General features: G+C 36.5%; 1 protein-coding gene across 5 annotated transcripts in view; it reads left to right on the top strand.

Annotated features, from left to right (window-relative positions):
• Nucleotides 1-21,688, top strand: part of LOC122358235 (A disintegrin and metalloproteinase with thrombospondin motifs 2) — a 105,673-nt gene that overhangs the window by 20,795 nt on the left and 63,190 nt on the right. The gene's annotated exons all lie outside the window — the stretch shown is intronic.

Genomic DNA, 21,688 nt, shown 5'->3' on the forward strand with positions numbered 1-21,688 from the left:
GGGAAAAACCACCAAGCTGTGCGACAGCCTTGGTGGAAACTTGTTTATGATAGGAATATGGCCACCGCAGACTGATCTATTCAGGAAAAGCAGAGGTCGAGAAGAGAAGACTTAGGGAGGAGGGTGATTTGAGAGCTAATCAATATTGAGGCTCATCACAGAAAATGATGTTTTATATTCCGCCACTAACGCTCGGTTTGTTTTGTTCTCTCTGTGTGCCCTTTGGGTGGCTATGTTTTCTCCTCTGCGTCTGGAGGATTCTCTGTAGTGGCATTTCTGATGCTATCATTGAGTTCCTGTCAGCCAAAGATCACATTAAATGGCCAGTTATCAAATATACTTAAAAGAATGAGGGTGGAAGAGAAGGAAAGGAAGTTAACAGTGAAAAGAAGAACAAAGTGAGCCTCAAGTAAGAAAACTTATGCAATGTTTCCTATACTTGCAATAGGTTGGTGACAACTATGTGTATTTTAGTCCAGTTAGTGGTAAATGAATAGTTCACCTCAGGAGAACCTATAATAAACCTGTATGATTTTTTTTGGTCTGTATAGTGGAAGTCAGTTTAATGTTGTTTTGGATCTCTTTAAAAACGACTCAACCTGAAATATTAATTTTGTCATTATTTAGTCTTGTGTTGTTCAAACCTCCGTCCTGTTGAGTGTTTTTCTTTTTTAAGTTTGCAGTATAAATCATGATCTACTTTCATTATTTGTAGCATGTACAGTATTTATGTCTGTCATGGATGGTCAAACTATTACTTTTCATCGATGTGTGTGTGTGTGTTGGGTTTTAGGTCTGAGCTCATAATCAGAAATCTTTCAAACCAACTAAATAAACTGAACTCTGATGTCAGATGGACTCATTTCCACAGAAAAGCTTTAGTGTGAAAGCAGCCGTATTTTGTGAAGTATTTGTAGTATGTTTACAGTGTGAATGTGCCTGTGTCTGTAAGGGAAAGATTGAGGGCATATGTGTGCTGGTATGCTGCAGTGAAGTGTCCATCCAGCATTTAAATATTTAGGTCTATCTGTCAGCCTGGCTCAGGAAGGACTTGGCTTCAAGGCACATTTGCCGCAGGAAAAGAGAAGAGTGGGAGAGAAACAGAAAGGGAATATGAATACATGGATAAGAACTGTGGGAAATGAGACAAAGATAAATGAGGATGAGATGGTTACCTGGACTTAAAACAATAAATAATGTAATTTTTAGTGAAATAAAAAAAATATGTTAAAAAGATATACAATTGTAAAAATATCCATTATTTGTTGTAAGTGTATTAAAATATTTGATCGTGATTAATCTCATGATTGTCATGAGATAAATTGTGATTAATCGTAACTTAATTGCACATTTTTATCTGTTCTAAATGTACCTTGAATTAATACTTTAGTAATAAATTAATACTTTAGTAATAAACTACTAGTTTTTAATACTCTAATCAACATGGACAAATGTGTATGCTTTTTGCAAACATATATGTTGATTATTAGTAAAACCATACTCAACACAGAGCATGAAGATGACATGTTTGTAAGGTAGATAGATAGATGTTTTTCTTCATAGTCTGTTAGACACAAGAAAAAAGAACAATGAAATACTAGAGCAATTTAGTTACACAAACCTGTTTACATTTTAACACGACAGGGCAGTTCACTTCTGAAAATGTAAAATGTACATTTATTATTACTGAAACGTACTGAAAAACATATAGAATAAAGAACATAGTCATGTTTCAAGGACAGTAGACATGTCTCAATCGTATTTCGAGGGGGATCCACCAGTTAAAATTATTTTCCATTTTTGAAGGGTTCTCTTAGTAAAATGTGCATTCCTGCTGCTAAATATCACATTATTGGGATTGCATGAATCCGTGGATCCGTTTAGTGTTAAAGTAGTCTAATTTTGTGGGAAGCTGCACACTTGGAAACACTATCTATGGCTGCGTCTTCATTTTTCCAACTACAGGATTGGCCATGAGTGAAAATGTAACCTGCATTATTTGTGCATTAACAAAATTAGTCCCGTAAAATTAATTCGCTTTAATGCGTTATTAACACGTTAATTTTGACAGCCCTAAAATATTAAATAAGCGATATGTGTTTATGTGTAAACTGTACACACATCACACCATCACCTCTCGAACTTTAGCTAAAGTAGCACAAAACAAAGAAATAAATAAGACAGAAAAAAGAAAGAGTAAGACAAATGTCCAATGTCCATCTGTTCCATTCCCTCTCTGCTCTCAGGAACAAAGATCTTCCCACAGTCCTGCTGTGACTGAAAAACAAATCAAATTTTGGGATGATGTAAGTTCATTATGTTTTTGTTTGTGGTTGCTATGGAAAAAGGAACTGAAACCCAACGTCAAGCCAAAGGGCCTATGATTATCTGGTTTGGCCTTGAATTTTTCTGTGCAGCTTGGCTTCATATATCTGGAATGTTAAAGTGACACTTTCAGTTCAGAAGTTCAGCCCTCCACTATTGTGAAAACTGTGGGTTATGACCCTCTCACTTGGTGATGCTCTCAACTGGAAATCTCATTTGTTCTGTAAATAATATTTGACAGAACTTGTAGGAAGTCATAGCTTTGTTGTAAACAACAGCAGATCTGTATGAGCTTGAAACTACGCCTCATTTTCATTGACCTGAAAAGACAGGCAGACTCTTATGTTATATTTACACCATTGCGCTGTTGTCGTGTTCAGTTGTCTAGTTGCACCGTATCCAGCAGATGAGATGCATTCTCTTCGTACATGTCTGTTGCTTTTAAAATACTTGAAAAACGTATTCAATGGTTAAAAGAATACATAAATGAAAAAACTGCGCGGCTTTTTTTAATGCCCTTTGGAAGACAAACAAGACAGTTGCAGTTTACAATAAGGTTTAGTCAGTTAACATTAGTTAATGCATTAACTAACAATGAACAGTACATTTGTTACAGTCTTTATTACTCATCATCATCATCATCATCATCATCATCAAAGTGTTACTAATCAGAGATTTTGTAGAAGATTTTGAAGAATTTCTGTGCAGCTCCTTAAGTCCCTAAACATGCTGCCAGGACATAATGCTGAATATCTCACATGCCGGAGAACAGTTTTGCAGCTAGGCTTGAATTTGAAAGCATTATGGGGTCTGAGTGATGAACTAACCTTGGCTTGTCTTGCTAGAAGCGAGGTCTGTGCTTAGCTGAGGGGTGGCATTAGCGTGAAGCCCGGTTGATGGTTTGGCGTAGATCATCCATCAATGAAGCTAGAGGTTGTAAATGTTATTCAATAAGATATTAGACACAAGCTACAGGCTGATAATTTGTTGTAGTCAAAGAAAAGGTTGTTTAAAACTGACTCTCTTATAATTAAGTTACAGAATGATCTCACTTTATGTTGGTGGCCTGAACTACTTGTGTATACATGCTTTTAATTACAAATTTAATTTTGATTAAACTGTTGACCCATTCCTTGAGACTTTAAGGCACCCTTAAACCTACCCATACCACCAAACCTGTCCCGAACCTTACCCGTAACCCATCTCAATAGCGACAGAAGTGTTTTGCAATACAATATGAACGCAATAAGTACATCTCACCATCTGATGCTGCACACTAACGTAGAGAGCTTCTTGATAGCAGTATTCCTTCTAAAAACTAGTGGATGGAAATGGGTATTATTTTTAAGGAAACTTTTTCCATGGAAGTTTTTTTTTTATAATGATATTTCAGATGTCCTTCATGTTTAAGGTGGCAGTTTTCGGCCAGAATAAGCAGGTCCTATTTTTTTGGCATTCAGGCATGAAAACATACTTGAAACACAAAAAATGGGGATGAGATTATGTAATTAATACTATGCAAGGTTTGGAAAGGATGCACCCTCTTTAAAAACTTCTGTGTTTATGTTTCTGATGTAGCCTATATAATTTGAGTGTATTTTTGCCCCTTTAAGTATGGAAAAATAGGCTAAGTGCAGGCTCATTTTTTCCTTCAGCCTTTCCAACATTAAGTCTTGGAATTATTCAGTGGAGGGGAGGGTTGCTTAATTTTTCAAGCGCATCCTGAACGGAGCGCCTGCACAGTTCCACTGACCATTAACATCAGCTGCCTTGTCACACTCCTCCATCCTTTCCTTGTTCATGTCCTCTCTATCTCAGCGATTTCCATTTCAAGCACCCTTAAAGTGCTCACTTCAGATTTCAGCTTCTTACTCGCTGCAAACCACGGGATGTCTTTCTTATTATTTAACTAAAACTGAACGTTGAATCTTTGCGAACATTACAAAAGATGGTGAGTGATGTTCAAAAAACGTTTCTATCGTTCCTATAATGCCTCGTCTCCCTCTCCTAGTCTAAAAGAGCTACTTTCACAACTGATCTTATCTGAGCTCGCTCAGATTTACAGCTTGCACACTACATCTTCACACTAGCCTTAAGGGACAGGGTCAAACTCTGTACAACTGATCCCCTTATCTAATCTCTCACTGCTGAGACAGACAGAGAAAGAGAGAATCACAGTGACTGAAGGTGTTGGGTGCCGGAGGTTGTAGAGACAGGTGGCCTCAGTGCTCAATTATATGTGTTACACTCTTCCAATGCTATGTGCTTTTTCAATTTATATGTGTTTGCTTTGGTATATTCCTCCACAGACAGGTATACAGGGTATACAGGGTATACAGGGTCCTGTATGATAGCGTACGTGTTGCTAAATTCACTAAAAAAAGTACAATTATACATTTAAATACATTGCCATTTTGCTTTTTACATTTCAGATTGAATTTTTGGTATACATGTGCTTTCACAGTCCTGCGCTGTTGATGATAGTAATAACAATAGATCCAAAAGATCTATGTTTTAAATTAGGTTTAATTTAAGTACACTAAAAATTCTTATGCAGTTATTTCACACTAACAATGACTAATTGTAATGTCACATTTATTATGATGACTATGAGTGATATTTCACTTTTAAAATGAAAAGTTTAATCTTTTTTAATTTATGGCTTTCAAATACAATTTTTTATTAATGAAAGAACCATTTTTCCTTATTGTTAATTACTGATTTTAGGCTTGATTGCACTTGTGAATTTACAGTTAGACTTGCAGACAAATTTAATATAATTTTACATAAAATATTATTTGCAGTACATTGTGTTTTAACTGTGTAAATGTAATCTGTAATGTCCGGTTTGTTTTGTGTTCCCCCAGGCTAGATTCTGCTGCAGATGCCTAAATGCAGTCTGTGTAACTACAGCTAATTAAAGCTGCATTATTGATAGATCACTGAATTATTCAGTACTAATAATAAAAGATAGCCCAATGATAAGCATGGTGTTAAAGGTTTAGTGCCCTTATGATGGAAAAAGCCTTGCTTTGTTGTTCACCATATTGTCTTTAATTGTCTGTCTGTTGTTTTCCCTCTAACTCTAAATGCTTTTTTCAAAATCTCTACCCTAACTGTGACACCGCTGACCTGTACCGAGACAGATGGCATGTAAAAATTGTGAACTGATTTGCCTCTGTGGTGCTTTTAGCCTGCATCAAGCGTAAAAGCAAAAACCACACTGCAGCTTATTTTGGACAAGAACTACCTACATGTGGTGGACATGTAAAGCGACCGCAATTTCTACAGACAACCACAGATCATTTTCTAGCTGAAATAGATTGCGTTACAGTTATAGTCTACTAGAGTGGGAAAAAAAGAATAACTATGCTGCAGTCTGTACAGAAAACATAACAAAACTCTCAAAAGTTGTGTAAAACTAGCCAATCAGATTACAACTCAGCAGATTGAAAACGTGCTTTCCAGTTTTTTGACAAATATGCCTCAGACGGTCAGCGCATGGACTGTGGGCGGCCTGTGGGCGTGCCGTCTGAGACTAGGCTACTCTGACCTGAATTTAAGGTTTTTTAAGGTTGTTAATTTCAACATGCTTTGCATTAAACTGCTTTTATACATCTGATTGCAGTGATATCTTTTAAAGCAGCAAATCAGTGCATAACAATACTTATACCTCTAACAAGATCATCACACATTGTCAAGTCTATTTAGCATGAAATATTAAAACACACAGTCTGCACAAGTAAAAACAAATCTTTTTGCACATTGTGTTTCTTAACAGTGCTAAATGTGTGTGTAGTTGGCTATATGCTGTGTAAGTTGACCTTTATTACCTGTGTTATGGTGAGTTGGCTCATTAGAGCTGTGGGAAGCAGCAGGTATCTTGTTCAGCTGGGTAATGAGGAAGCTTCCCTGTCCTGTGGCCCACATCTACAGATCAAATCTCCATTACAGACCCCTTATTCAGCCTCCCACCAAACTGTTGTCAATGATTCGCTGCATACATATTGTGTTAGTTTGCTTAAAGCACATGTCAGTATGTCTGTCGATTTCGTCCATCCATCAGTCCATTTATCCATCAAGTGAGTCAGGACTTTGATTCTCTCTTCATCTATCCATCCATCCATTCAGACAGATTTCTGTAGTTATTTTTAACAATTTTTTTCTGTCTTAATAGCATATTCAGAATTGTATTTTTTTTTGTATACATGCCTTGGATTCCAGAAGTAAAATTAGATTATCGCACTAGAGAGAAATGCTAGGACTGATCTAATACACCATGCTGCACGTTGTTTTTGCTGAAGTACTGTTAAAGCAACTGAGCCAGAGTCAAGTAGAATTGGAAACAAAAACTAAACAGAGTGAAGAGGGTTTTAAAACCTAGACAGCATTTGACATCAGAGGATCAAGCTCCCTTTGGTGTAATAGAAGACACCTAAATCAGCATGGACAGAGTAGATGTTACCCCTTACCCAGTTTTGCTTTCAACAGTTGTGGCACCTTTTTTCTGCCTGACAACCAGCTAATTTATTCGTTTAATATTATCACTTTGATCTGTCTGCTTAGAAACTGCAAAAACTGAGAGGAAAGAAAGAAAAAAAGCTTCCTAGCATTCAAAGGTATATGGGGTGTGCTTCTCTTTTTGATCTGTTCGTTTCGATTCTATAGTTTTTTGACAGACTTAAAAGAAAAAAAGGAGGGGAAGGAGGAAAAATAAATGTTTAACAAGTAAATATATAGTTTGTCTGCGAATACATATGCTGTCATAGTATGTAGGCTACTGAATCTATTAAAGAACTTTAACCAAAAGAGCATAAACAGTTTTATTAAGAATGCTAAGCTAGTATGCTAAGCAGCTTACTAACCTGAAAGTGAATAAACAAAGATAGAGACATTGTTTTTTATTATATTAGCTTTGGTAATGCAATATGATATAATTATCTTTTTAAAATGATTACTACTAATAAATAAACCACAAAAATAATTTAACACAAAACACGATAAGAACCATAATAAGAGTTTCTGTTATTTCTAATCAGTCACTGTAATTGTAATTGTACCTTTCTTGGTAGCTATGCAGCATTTGACAAAAAGCGTTTAGCTCACAGTTCTCAATTTTTTTTTGCTCCTCAGCTCCCATGGTTGCATACTTCAGTATCTCAGAAATATGTTATCTGGATATTGTTTGCTTACTGTACGGTGTCATGAGTATATTTTACTTTTACTGTGTAGCAGAGACATACTTTCTTAGTTTCTAAGTTTTCTTTTGGAATCTCTGCATCCACAAAGGACCTTTAATGTCCATTGAACCTGTCTATTGGAGAAAACTGTTCTTTACTGTAGCACAAATTAATATATTATGCATCTTCACACTAAGAAATTATGGTTCACAGAAAGGTTATTTGGGGAACTTAAATGATTCTTCCTTGGCATTGCTGTGAAAACCCCCTTTATTTTTAGAATGTATTTATATTTCAATGCAGCAAACGTATGTTAAATGCAACTGGAAAGCCAACTACGATGTTGCTGTTATTTTTTTCATCACATATTATGTAATGATTACTAATTAATCCACAGACAGCTTTTGCCAATTACTGTGCATTCCTGGCAGTTTAACAGAAATCATTTATTCTACCTTCCAAAATCAACCAGTCTTGTCAGTGAGTAAATATTACATAAAATAAGTGTTAATTCTTCTGCACATTAATGCATCAAATGAACATCTGTGCTGTAGATATCCTAATCAACATATATTTTTTCTTAAATTTCAAATAAAGAAAACTGAAGTTATTTTGAATACTGTTTTTGCCCACAAAATAACACGGCTACTTTTTTGCACAGAATAAAGAAATGCACATGTAGGTTTGGAACGACATGTGGGATTATTTTCATATTTGTTGAATGATCCCTTCATATGTTCAACCCTTGCAAAGTTTCCTCTTAGGGTATGTCAAAGAAGGAGGTCAAATGCTTGTTTTGCTAGTCATGTTTATATATGCCATCAGTGCACTTATTAAAGGGAAATAGCTTGCCTTAAGCCAGCACTGCAGGGGTTAATTTGGCTTTGACTGAGCCTGGAAGGGAGAAGGAGAGACAGAGGGATTGCCTGATAATGAACCAGCAGGAGGAGACATGACTGACCATAATATTAGGGTGATTATGAGACCTCGACAGGGCGAGATATGCAAAATGTTGTGTTGTACAATGAGCTAAATGCTTGTGACATTCGAGTTAAACGCCTGTTAAATAGATGGATAAATTATGAGTTTCCATGTCAGGACAGTGTTTGGTTCAGGAGGATTCTTTTGGCGTCTGTGTGAAAAGGGTGTGGTGGTGTGATTTGATGCATTCGATGCAAATGCTCTGATTTGATTGACAGGTGAGTGTTTGTGTGTATTTGTATGCCACATAGTGGCTGAACTTGCGTTCATCCTTTGATTTTTCCTCCTGTTCTAGGGTGGGGCGCAGTGCCTGTGTGTGAGGTAGGTATGCATCTCAACAGGTCTTATAAAACTCTCTGATTGGTCCGTTGGGCGCTCTGGGAGATGCAGTCCTTTGTGCCATATTGGCTGACAAGCTGAAGCTGTCACTGCGCGAGAAGGTGGAGGGCGGGACAATGTCTTCCACTGTTGCTAGGTTACAGGTATACCTAATAGTCGAGATAGAAATAGAGATGGAGATAGGAAGATAACAGGAAAGAGAAGTGCGAAACGGAGCGATTGGCATTTCTGAAACTTTCAGCTAGTTAGCGGCGGTTTTGTGTATTCTCGGGGCCAAAACGGTTGGCTTGTGTAAACTTTTACCATCATTCAAAACTCCTGTGTGCAATTATCTGATGATTAATGCCATTAGCTATCATTTCAACAAGGTCTGAGTGCAGACAGTATTATTTGTCATTTTTTAAACACAGGCGCTTTACAAATCCTCATTGTGTCACTTATTAATTGAATATTGGCTGGAGGTTGTTCTGTGACCTGAACACAATCTGCTTGTACAGGAATTAGCGAGTGCTTAAACATTTATCACGGCACTGTATAAATATAGCCACCGCCAAGCTTTTCGTTCCTCTCTTCTCATAGATTACTGCTCCGAACCAGTCCGTCTGGCCTAATTGAGGTAATCTATCACCATCCCCCACTCTGAAGTGAAGAGGAAGTGATGAATAGCCAGCGTACCGTGCTCATGTTTCGCTGTTGAAAATAACGCGGGCGACGAGTCGGGGCGGCAGCGTCGGAAGTGTGGGACAGTGCCGTATCGGTAATCTGAATCGCTAACAAGAGTCCATTTAGAACTGCCAGGACTGCCAACAAGTTGAGCTCCCCAACACACACCAATCAATACACTCCTGTCAGCCTTGGCAGGGGCTCTGCAAGAACATGCTGTTAGCGCTGCCCAAGAAATGCTACACAGTTATGACATGAGAAAGTGGAAAAGAAGGAAAATGAGAATCTTATGCAGAGGAGAAAGGTCTGATAGAGTAATCTGTAACAGTGGTTACAAGTTTCCAACTTGTTATGAAAGCAAAGATTGGATGTCTGGTGGCAACTCAGCACTGAACCAGAACTATTTAAGTGAACAAATTATTGAACATCGAATTGAGTTGTATTTATGTCGTTATGCCTGTGTAGCCTATATATAAAGGCTGTATCTATCTTTCTATCTATCTATGTATTTATCTATATATCTATCTAATCTGTACACATGCTGTATAGTACATACTATACAATATATATTATTCTAAGTGTAAGATGGGGAAAAAAACAAAAAAACATGTTAAAAAAGCTTTTTTATTGCTACTAACTCTGTCTTTCATTGCTAAAACTAGCATTTTGTATAATGAGTGATCAATTAATCATTAAAAACTTGGCAACGTTTGTGTGCATCAAAACGGTTGTAAACCAGTCTCTACAAATGTTGGCTATTCTCTGTTCCCTTTATTCTCATTTTTTTTATAGTCATCTTGCTGTCATCATGCGTGTATCATCAAGCAGTTCCATAGTCATATAATTATAAATATTGTATAGCTGAATAGCCAAGTTGACCTTTAGGAAAGAGATTTACATTTGCGCACAGGACTTGGCAATTAGTCAGCTTGTTTTTATATGGAAAGGCCCCTTCAGTACAGCTGTCTCTAAAGCAGCCTGTTCTAGTGGTGTGACTCAACTGAACCGGGTTCAATTGAACATAATTGAATTAGAATGGTTTAGAAGCCAGAGAGGCCGGATCCCAGGCAACCAAGTGCAGAAAATCTGATCATAATGTTGCCTGCTAATTAGCTAGTTTCATTTATGATCTGTGACTAAGATGTTAGCAGAATTATACAACATATATCATGCTAATGAATAATTTAAAGTCAACGTAGAAACTACTTCCGTAATTTGATGTGCTTCAGAATGAAGCAGGATGTTCATTAAGAAAAAATGTAGGACAGGACATCTGCTATTAATTGGATTGCGACGTTCAGTGGATGTTCAGTGGTGTTTTGACTGTTTGGTTAACACTGTTTAATAGTGGTCCAAGTGATGTCAGCATTAAAGGGAAGTTATTATTTTGATTCTAGAGACCAGAATAACATGCACAGATGAATCATTTGCAGTGCAATCAGGAACATGATTTAAGAACATAAGTGGTCAGTTGTGATTTCATATTGACTTTGTGTACTCTGTTGGACCTAAGAGTACAAAATGACTCATATTTCTTGCTCTGTATGAATGAGCTAAAGAAAACCACGGAGAATCATTACTTTCTTTCAGAAGAATGATTTCTTACTTTTCAATACTTTTGCCCTCGATTCTCTCAGTGGAAATGTGACATTCATAGCATTTCTTTGCTCTCTGTTTGGCTGGATCAAACCATCCCCCTCCAGCACCCTCTCAAACTCTCAAAACATCCACCCCATTCTCTTCTTCTCTCTCGCTGTCATTTGCTCTCTCTCTCTCTCTCGCTCTTTTTTCTCTCACACCCCCTAGTCATTCACTTCTCGTCACCCCCTCGTGCAGCTAGGCCCTGATATGACACCAATTACTTCATACTGGAGCACACAGCTCAACCTACCCTTTTTCTCTATACATTGACACTCGCACATACACATAATGTGCATTTTTCTATAGTATTTGTCTTATTATTATGCATTTTTGAGACTTTTTAATCTGACAGTTTGCACTTTTCTCCCACAGCTCTGTGAATTACAGGACGCAAACTCAGAATACTCAATACAATAAAAAAAGTGGGAATTGTGAAATAAAAAGTCACAATTAGCTTTTTAATTTTTCGTTTGTATGGCTTCCATAGTTTTAGTAAAAGTACAGTAGCACAATGAGAGTTTTTGTCACTGTAGGTTTTGTTTGTTTCTGTTTTCACGTAACAATCTGTCCTACCATTTCTTTTCATTGTGGTGCTTTAATAGAAATATTTTAATTGGTCTTTTATTTAGCTTGTTTTCCAGTAAAAATACAAAAAACATTTAAAACATGATGAATTAAGTCAGCGTGAAGTGATATTCACCTCAACTATATTCTAAATGCACTCAGTCTTCCAGTGAAACAACTTCTCTCTGGTTATGTTTGCAGTTCTTCAGTCAGTGGCTACATTTAAATGCACAATTTTTCAAAGTGGTCTTATAAAAATATGCAGCTGTTTTTACACACTTTTTGCGTAATATCGCCTCTCAAATACATCACTGTACTCCGTGAGCCACCGAACAAACATATCCCAGCATATTAATACTGTAAGTCATAGCATGATATTCTTTGAATAACTGTGCAACAATTACACTTTATTAATAGAAACTCTGTAAATTTGTGTGAAAATGAAAAAAAAAAGTGTTAATTCCTTTTGGAAACTGCAGTGATATGTATTTGTTGGTATGTATTTTGTGTCTTGCTAAAAAGTGCACCACGGTATGTTTATGTCATGAGACCAGTTAGCAATTTTTTGTTCAATCGGACTGAATTCATTCCAAATGATGTTGTGTTTACATGGTTGCGAAATAAGTGATCGGGTTGTGTGCAATTTTATGTCAGCTTCCAATAGGAATTAAGCTTCTCACATAATAACTCTCTCCACGGTTTCTTTTTATTAGTTTTTAACAGCAAAATGAATATTTCTAAATAACACTTTATTCAAAAAGAAAGAACAGCTTTCAGTTTCGTATTTAAGCCCGATTCAGTGTTTACATGCACGCAAATCAGAAAAGGAATAAACCACCCCCTTCAATCGGATCAAAACTGATTATTTGGTTGCATGTAAACGTAGCCACTGTCTGCCTAAACCCTGCCGCTTTTTGCTGTCGACTTCCATTTTTGCAAACTGTTTCCAGCCAATCAACAAACATTGGTTAGAACCAAGTCCCCACCCTGCATTTTAATAATACGTTTCATTGTGAGGTTGTCACAATATGGAAGAAAAGATCTTTCTTTTTCTCTGGTTTATCTTTGAGCAAGAGAAACAGTCTTCCTTCACTTTAAACAATAAACTCAATGCTTCCTTAGAATGCTCCCCCCCCCCACCACAAAATAAATAAATAAATAAATAAATAAATACATGCCTAAGTGTAAGGCTAAAATAGGCTAAAAATACTATAGTACCAAGGCAGCTCACTAAGCTTTGGAAGAGTTCCAGTGTGTCATATTGTTCTCATCCAGCATAATTTTCATGTGATTAGGATAGATTAGTTTTCAAAACAACATTAATAAGACCACGGACAGCATAAACCTCTAGCTGTGATGTGGGTGTGAGGTGTGTGGTTGACTGAAGGGTAGCTGAGCTACAGCTGAGCTTCAACTCAGTGAGAATCAGTCCCAGAGGAACAAGCACAAGTTCAGTGTGTGTGGAGTCTTAATGGGCTAAAGGAGGGATAGGGAGGTAACGGTTAGGCTAACGATTCAGCTGAACGCTTTAAACAAAAATGTTTCAATTGACGTGCTACTGAAGCTCATAAGTGTGCGTACACACACAAACCTTGATGAAACATGCATGCAGTGCAGCCGGAACAATGAGGGAGCTGGCATTTGACTCAACACTTTTCAGACTGCTGGAGTGATGCAATTTCTGATTAGCTTTGGGTGGTAGTTTATTTTCTGAAAATGATTCTGAACGTGTTGGCAGTGTAGTCTGGTGTGTAATGCAGTTTTGATGCTTTGACAGTGTTGAGCCATGGTACAAATACAAATAAAAGCGATATATATACATATATATTAAAAGTTGTTTCTTCACAAATATGGAAATTCTTAAGCAATTGGTACTATGAACTTTCGTTAAATAAATTTTGTACACTTTTCAGCAAGTGTACAATATGTAGGTAATATGTAACATAGGTGATTCTACTTCTAAAAAAATGCTGTTATTTTGACCTTTTTTTTTCATTAAAGAATCTTGAAAAACATTATCACAGTTTTTAAATGTGATAATAAGACATTTTGTCTTGAGAACTAAATCAGTAAATAGAATGAAGGATCATGTGATGTAATTTTGTTAAAAAAAGTAATAAACATGTAATAAAAACAGTACTAAGTCTTGATAATAAGTAATTATGATTCCACTGGATGCAACAAAGCCTCGTTTGAAATGGCTTTTATTACATTATAGTAAGGGCCTAACATTTCCGTCACATGCTTCAGAAGGTAATAATGTACAGTATGTGGAATAAACGCATTGCATTACACAAAATAATTGTAACCTTTTAGCAACGTCCTTTAAAATAGAAAACAGTTTTTTGGAATTGTAATACAAATTCACAATATTAGCATTTTTGCTGTATTTTTATTAACTAAAGGCATCTTTGGTGAGCATGAAAGTCTTCTTTCAGAACCGTTATAAAATCTTACCAACCCCAAACTTTTGAACAGTAGCGTATTATTTAAATTTGCACACATATCCCTTAGTGACATGGCCTGGACCGTTTTTTCCTCTTCTGAATTCTTGATGACACTTTCCTGAGTGTCTTTTTACCCAGCTCTCATTCTGACTGTCCTTCCCTTACCTTTGTTCTCTTTTCTCATAATCTCAGTGTCTCACGCATATACAACTCTGTCAGCACCTTCTGAGCCTGTCGAAAAGTTCTCCAGCCTTCACAAAACTGTCAGTGCTTTCTTTTACACTCTCACCTTTCAAAGCCCACTGAACTCATCCGAGGGACACAGTCTCTTGCCACAAGAAGAACCGCCTCTTGTAGCAGCGGTTCCTCCTCAATGCCAAGGGGCAGAACTGTTGCGTGTTTGTATGTATGTGTTTAGCCACTTGAATCATTAATCTAAGCAGATCATTCAACTATGTGCAATGGAAGCTTTCAGGGGGAATTTATTTTTGTACTTATTTTGAATGTATTTATGTACACACAGCCAGACATAAAGCACAGGCCTGTCTGGCTTTTAAAGGCAACATAAGCAGAAGTAACATGCATCTACTCGGCAACTGTGTATTCATTTTCATATCTAATTTGGTGTGAGGGCACTGATCTAAGGACAGTGTATCTCTCAGTGAACACTCAGTGTAATGAGAGGGATGCTGGGATACGCACAAGGTTGCATCACTAAGTCTCTTACGGTGTAAATCGGCCTGACATCTGCCAGCCCTTGTGGGAATTTATGAGTTTGTGTGAATAAAAAAGACTGGGTGAGTGTGTGTTTGCGTTGACAAAACTAGGGCAGACGTGTAAAGAGACACAGACACACACGTTCACTTACTAACCTTAAGACAGATATAGAGCAGACACACTCGCACATTGTTACAGCTTCCTGAATTCACGTGATCCCACTGCAAATGGAGTTACTTAAGGACAGCAGCTGAAAAGACCAGCTTATACCAGCATGGTCTTTCTGGTGAGGCTAGTTGACTTGATGGTCAAGCTACTTAAGAAGACTGCTGAGGACACCAGCATCACATGCTTTTGGCACCTAAAAATGCCCGCATTTAAAGAAATGCAAAAAAAAAAGTAATTTTATGTCCAAGTAAAGTGTTTTTTAGGAATAAAATATAAAGATTTTGTTAAAATAATGTTACATTGTCATTCAGTGTAATGCAATATTTATGTATATGTATAAATTTATATATATATATATATATAAATAAAAGAAAAAGGAAGCATATTAAAATAATAGTAAAATATAAAAAACTGCCAAATGAATAAAACCTGATGAAAAAGACATCTAATTAGTATTTGGGGTGGAAGTAATTTATATTTTAATGTCTCATTATTGTGTTGTAAATAATGGGGCAACAACCATTTAAAGCTGTATTAAACTTAACTTTTTTGTTATATATTATTGTTATGTATAATACATAATAATTATACATATATAAATTTAACATCTAATTTAATTACATTTACAATCTTCATTTTTATTTCTATACATTATTTATATATATGTTGTTTAGTGATTACATAGAGAGAAAAAAACAAATAAACAAACAAACTAAATTATATATATATATATATATATATATATATATATATATATATATATATATATATATATATATATATATATATATATATATATATATATATATATATATATATATATATATAATCTCTAAACAAATTTATATGCCAGAAATTTTTTCTTGTCAAATTATGTTCATCAAACATTTATTTTTAGATCTTGTGTAGTGTACCAGAAAACTAAATACAAATATTGCAACTTGATTGCAATTTTATTTTTAGCTTAGAAAGAATTTGGTCTGAAAATTCCCAGAAGAACTGAAAGTCGTTTTTTAAATTGCTGCTCATCTGTTATTTAACCTCATTGTTTTTTATTGTGTCTGAAAATCAAGGTGCATCAGTCTGCACCTACTGAATTACTTTATTCCCCTGTGTGTATGTGTGTGTGTGTGTGTGTGTGTGTGTGAGAAAGAGAGAACGAGAGAGAGCAAAAGAAAGACAGACAGACGGAGAGAGACAAATAGATATTTATGCCCCGCCTTACTCAGTCGGAGGGACACTCTCTCCTCCCTTGTTTTCAGAATGCACAAAGCATCGTTCTCTCACAGTAGATAATTACTGCAGTCATACAACTAACAGTATTCAAGCCGCTAAATTAATTCTTAGTCTTCCATAGCGCTTCCTTCTCTCCCCTTACGCTGTCGCCATAAGGTCAGGGACGGTCTTAAATCAGATTGTCTCTGACAGGCTGAGAGAGATATGATAGAACAGGATTAGACCTTAAAGCTGAACACAACATTTTCCAATTGATTGCTATTGAATCCCAGGTCACGGTTTCTTAACAACATTTAGTATAAAGCCTCTGTAAGCTCTTATAAAAGGCATGAGATGGGATTTAAGGCCGGGAATGATTTAAGGCATATTAGACCACAGGTGCATTGTAAAAAATAAGATACAAAGCTAAAATTAAAATTTGATTGGATAGGCCATGTTCAAAGTGGTCCATCGAGGGGTCATAGTTATTGGCACCTCATGTGCACAGTGATTTTACAGTGGCTTTTAGGAATTCACTTTGCATTTTAACCACGGTAAAATCCCTTCAGTGCAAGGTCTCATGTGGCTTATTGCTTTATGATTTTTCATTTTTGCCAGTTTTTAGTATTTCTGAGATGGCAGGGTAAAGGGGGCAATATCTATCCCCTCTAATGTCTTTAGTGTTTTTCATCATGATCCAGAAAGTTGTCTTATCTAATGTGTCATAGTGATGTGCCACTAACTGGCAGCCTCCCCACTGCTCAAAGTCACGGTTGGTCTTTTTTTAGGTTCTGCTCACCTTGAAATCCATAGGCGGTGCCATGGAAACCATCGTGTTACATCTTTCAAAAAGATTTTACACCTTGTGCAAATGCTTACTGCCTATTTCATTAAGGAGAAACAAGTTTCTATCAAATAAGGCATCAAGTGAGCAGCTGTTGTGCTGTAGACCACAGATATTCATTTAATAACAGTTTATGTCACAAAGCTAGTTTGTGTGCTTACTGCATCCTGTATTATATTTGCACATATTGCTCAAAACATTTTTCACAGTATGCAGCAGATTTGGTGAACTACACATTTCACTTTGATTTCTGAGAAATGTCATACAGTTGAATGAATGCAGTGGCAAGAGTATAATGCTTGCATTAGAGTTACATTAGAAGCAGGTATTGAAGAAGCAGTGTAGATATGTGGAACAAAATGAAAGACACATACACAGCATCGTGCATTTAATAACACCAAGAACAGAATATGGATGAGGCCAAGGGGGTAAGTGCCTCAGGGTCATCAGGGTCGAGGTCTAGCAAAGAATATATTTCCACAAATCTCGTCTGATGTAAGTAAAAGGTCTCAGTATGTCATATATGTAGTATATAGTTATAAAATAAAATAATAATGATGCCTACTGTGTGAGAGTTTGGGGTTATGTGGGTTGTGTGTGTGTGTGTTTGTTAAATGGTACCAATAGTAGTAGGGGATCATGAATGCTCTAGCTTGAAAATATGTACGGCTTCCATATAAATTTCAAGCAGCACATCTGTTTTCAACATTGATACTAATAACAAATGTTATTTTAGCACCAAATCAGAAAATTGGATTTCCGAAGTATCATGTGACACTGAAGATTGGAGTAATGTCTGCTGAAAATTCAGCTTTTGTTCACAGGAAAAAATTGTAATAATATTTCACAATTTGTACTTTTATTTTTGGTCAAATAATTGCAGATTTAATAGATTTATTAAAAAAAAAAACATAAAAAAACTGTTACTGACCCCTAAAATGATCTTATACAGGGTACACAAAAATAAATGATACAATACTAAATAAAAACAAATAATAGCACACTATCTAAATTGCACCAAGAAGGAGCTATTGACCATTTAACACTTCTGAACATTGGTCTTGTGTTGTGAGCATGAAGTTTTCTCATATCACAAGTCATGAACCAAGCTAAAAGGCTTGATTTTAGGTTTGACTGTCTTCGTCTTTTTGGGTTCAGCTCTCTATCCATCCTGACAGACCTTTTTGGCTCTCTTCTAAATTGCTTTGCCCTCATCCACTGAACTTGAAGAAGTGAGCAAACAGAGAAGACCCAAGACGAGCAGCCATTTTAGCCCTTGCTCTGTTTCTACCTGCCCGCTCTGTCTTCGTCTCCTAAATCCCGTCTTGGAAGTGAACACACTGTTCTTTCGGCTCCAGCAGGCCTCTGATGTTTTATTCAGCATCTCCTCTGAGAGCTGAAGGGACAGCACAGACTTGTCCGGTCCCCTCTCCCTTCCTTGCCTCTCCCTTCAACGATCGATACGTCCGTGTCTCAGAGTCCCTCGCGTCATCTTTCCTCTCTCACAGTGCGCTCCGCACTTCCTCTGTTTGGTATTCTAGAGCAGGAGCCACAGTGTAGATCCATCAGCAAGGCCTAGAGATGAAGGGAAGAACCAAGAGAGACACACAAACTGAGACAGTACGCCTTCTCTTAAGAGTTTCTCAGAAATGCATCTGAATTACAGACTCCGTTTCACAAAACTGGCATCTCTTTTGAACTCTTTTTGATAGCCAGTTTGTCTCTCTGAACTTTGGCAGGTTCTGTGAGCTGCATCACCTGTGTTTCTAAATAGGTAGATGAAAAGTTGATTTATAACATAAGTGCGGTAAATCACGGCCAGTCCGTCTGTAGACCTTCATTATACCCAGTCGGCACAGAAGCCTCAGTCATAACTCACAGCGCTGGCAGCGCTGAACCATAATTGTTTGCATATGTTGCCCTAACCATATTTAATTATTTCAGATATGATATGTATTAAATATTGCCTAAATATCGCCTAATTTTGGATATTTGTTGTGCTGTGTAAAGCTAAACAAACGTTTTTCCTAATGTTTTTCTTTCTTTTTTGGACATAGAATATGTTTCAAACTTTTCCAAAATATAATGACAGTATCTTGATGCACCACATTTCTACAATGTAAGAATATTAAGCATTATATTATAAAGACAACAAAATTAATTGGATTATTAATTATTTATTGCATTTTATACTGCAGTTGTAATAAAACCAAATCAAACTATTAAATAATCTGTTATATTTGGATTAATTAAGATGGTTACACTTCATTTCAAGGTGTAATATTAATTAACTACATGTACGTACTATATGATTAGGGTTAGGATTAGCTAAATTATTATAACAATATTTTTATTATTATTAAGGTTTAAAAATTGTGCTGAATGCTTAATTTTCAAATACATGAAACATTCAGATTTTTTATAAATACTAAATTCAAAAGCACCATATCAATTAATAATAAGTCTTTATTATTTTACCGTTGCTTTCTAATCAATATGTATCACTGTTTTCACAAAAATAGATAATAGAAAAAAAAATATGAGAACACCAAGTCAGCATTTTAGAAAGATTTTCTGAAGTAATGGAAATATATGATTTGTCATTAAAAGAATATTTTAAAATCTATTAACATAGAACTCGTTTATTTTTAATTATAATAATATTCCCCAATATGTATGTATTATTGTGTATTATTTATGTATTATTTATTTATTAATGTATTATTTATTTGTAATTAATAAATTATTTATTTATAATTATATTTATATTTATTTATATATATATATATATATATATATATATATATATATATATATATATATATATATATATATATATATATATATTATACTTTATGATGATACCCACATGCTTATCACGTCTAATTCTATGCAGGAGCCACAAATGTTCATGCAGTACTAAAGTGATCATGTTATTCTCACTGCATGCTCACCACCAGATCATTTAGCCATTCCTGTCTAAGATGTCAACGTGAGAGGACAGACAATGACAGCGTGCATGTGGAGCATGCCTGGGGCATGAATTTATGCCTGTGTGTGTGTGTGTGTGTGATGTGAGATTTCCCTTATGGATGCTGCATAGATGCAGTCAGCAAGACTGGTAATTACCAGTTGTCTAAACAGACAGATGGAATTAAGGAGAGTGAAAGCAATTTTCTGAACGCTTGTTTTGGAGCAAGGAGCTAGAGAGCGCAAGAGTGTGCGAGTGAGAGAAAGATTACCTGACACTGTGTGTAAGCACCTCCGCTTGACGTTTTTATCTTTCACTCTCCTGTCACTAGCATCAGGTGCTACTCTTTCACCCTCCTGACAGGATACATCTTGCCCTCTGGCCTTCCTTCTTCTCCTTCCTCTTCTTTCCTTTTTCTCTCTCTACCTGTTTCTGTCTCCTCTTCTACCTCTCATCGAAGAGAAGGTCATCCAGGGTAGATGCCCTTCTGAGATGGCTTACATAACTCAGGCTGACATATGGATCTTTTAGCACGTTTTTGCTCAGCAAACTCCAACTGTGCTCAGCTTGGGCGGTGACGGCTCCCTCCTCAGTCTCCTTTCGGTGTGAATCATGTCAAGAAACCGTCATTTGCAGTGACCCGTGTAAAAGCTGCAGCTGACATGCACTTATCCTAAGCCACCGATGCTCGGGTGGTTTACGTACGCTGGCCAATTAGCTATCAAGGGATTACGACTTGTGTCGTGTGGTGGTAGGGAGAATTGTCGCACAGCAGCGAGCAGCAGGGTAACTGCAGACCAGACCAATAAGTGAAATACCATGAAGGTGTCACATAAAGGGTATTAAACTTGATGCTATTTTAGCATCTCATAAATAACTAATTTCGTGTATTCACTTAGGTGGCCTTAGCTACTGTGTACTTGCATTTAAATTAATAATTTGGTGCAATGCATTTTTTTACATATTGAACATAATTCTTTAGTAGCCAGATTACACCCTAAATGACGTTTTTATGAGAGATGTGTCCACTGGTCACTTAAGTTGTCATGTTAAAAAAAAGTATGCTCATATTAAAAACGGAAAATGCCCGATTAAGTTTGAAAAATCTAAAAAACGACAGGTGTCAGCTGAATCACGACTATTTACCTGTAGAGTCACACGGTGGTCCACGCCATGCCCATCTGCACTGCTACTCCAGCCATAAGCAGAGACAGACGATCCGTCTCCTCTGGGAATCATTGTGGCGTATCACTCTCTGGGGTGCTTCTGGAATTCAGTTTCTGTCTCGCATGTGCCACAGCTGATTCAGAGCCACTCCTGTTATAAATGTCCTTGTTTAAGATGCAGCTGGTGTTAGAAGAACTGATCCTAAATCAGGCGTGGAAATAAAATTGAGATTTGACTGACTTAGGGTGGATATTGGTGGGAGTAATGTGTCTCAGCGCAGGTGAAACTGGGCCTAGGGGTACACTAAACCTTTTAGAGTCTGAAAGCTGGAGAGAGGATCTCAGCGCTATGCGTTAAAGTTTGCCCGGAGGAGGGATCTGCATTGTGCAGGGGCCCGTATTAGGAATAAAGAGGTGCTAAAATGGAAATTGTGGTGTAAAATTATTTAGAATCAAGATTGAACACA

The sequence above is a fragment of the Puntigrus tetrazona genome, chromosome 14, assembly GCF_018831695.1.
Source record: "Puntigrus tetrazona isolate hp1 chromosome 14, ASM1883169v1, whole genome shotgun sequence".
Classification (NCBI taxonomy): Eukaryota; Metazoa; Chordata; class Actinopteri; order Cypriniformes; family Cyprinidae; genus Puntigrus; species Puntigrus tetrazona.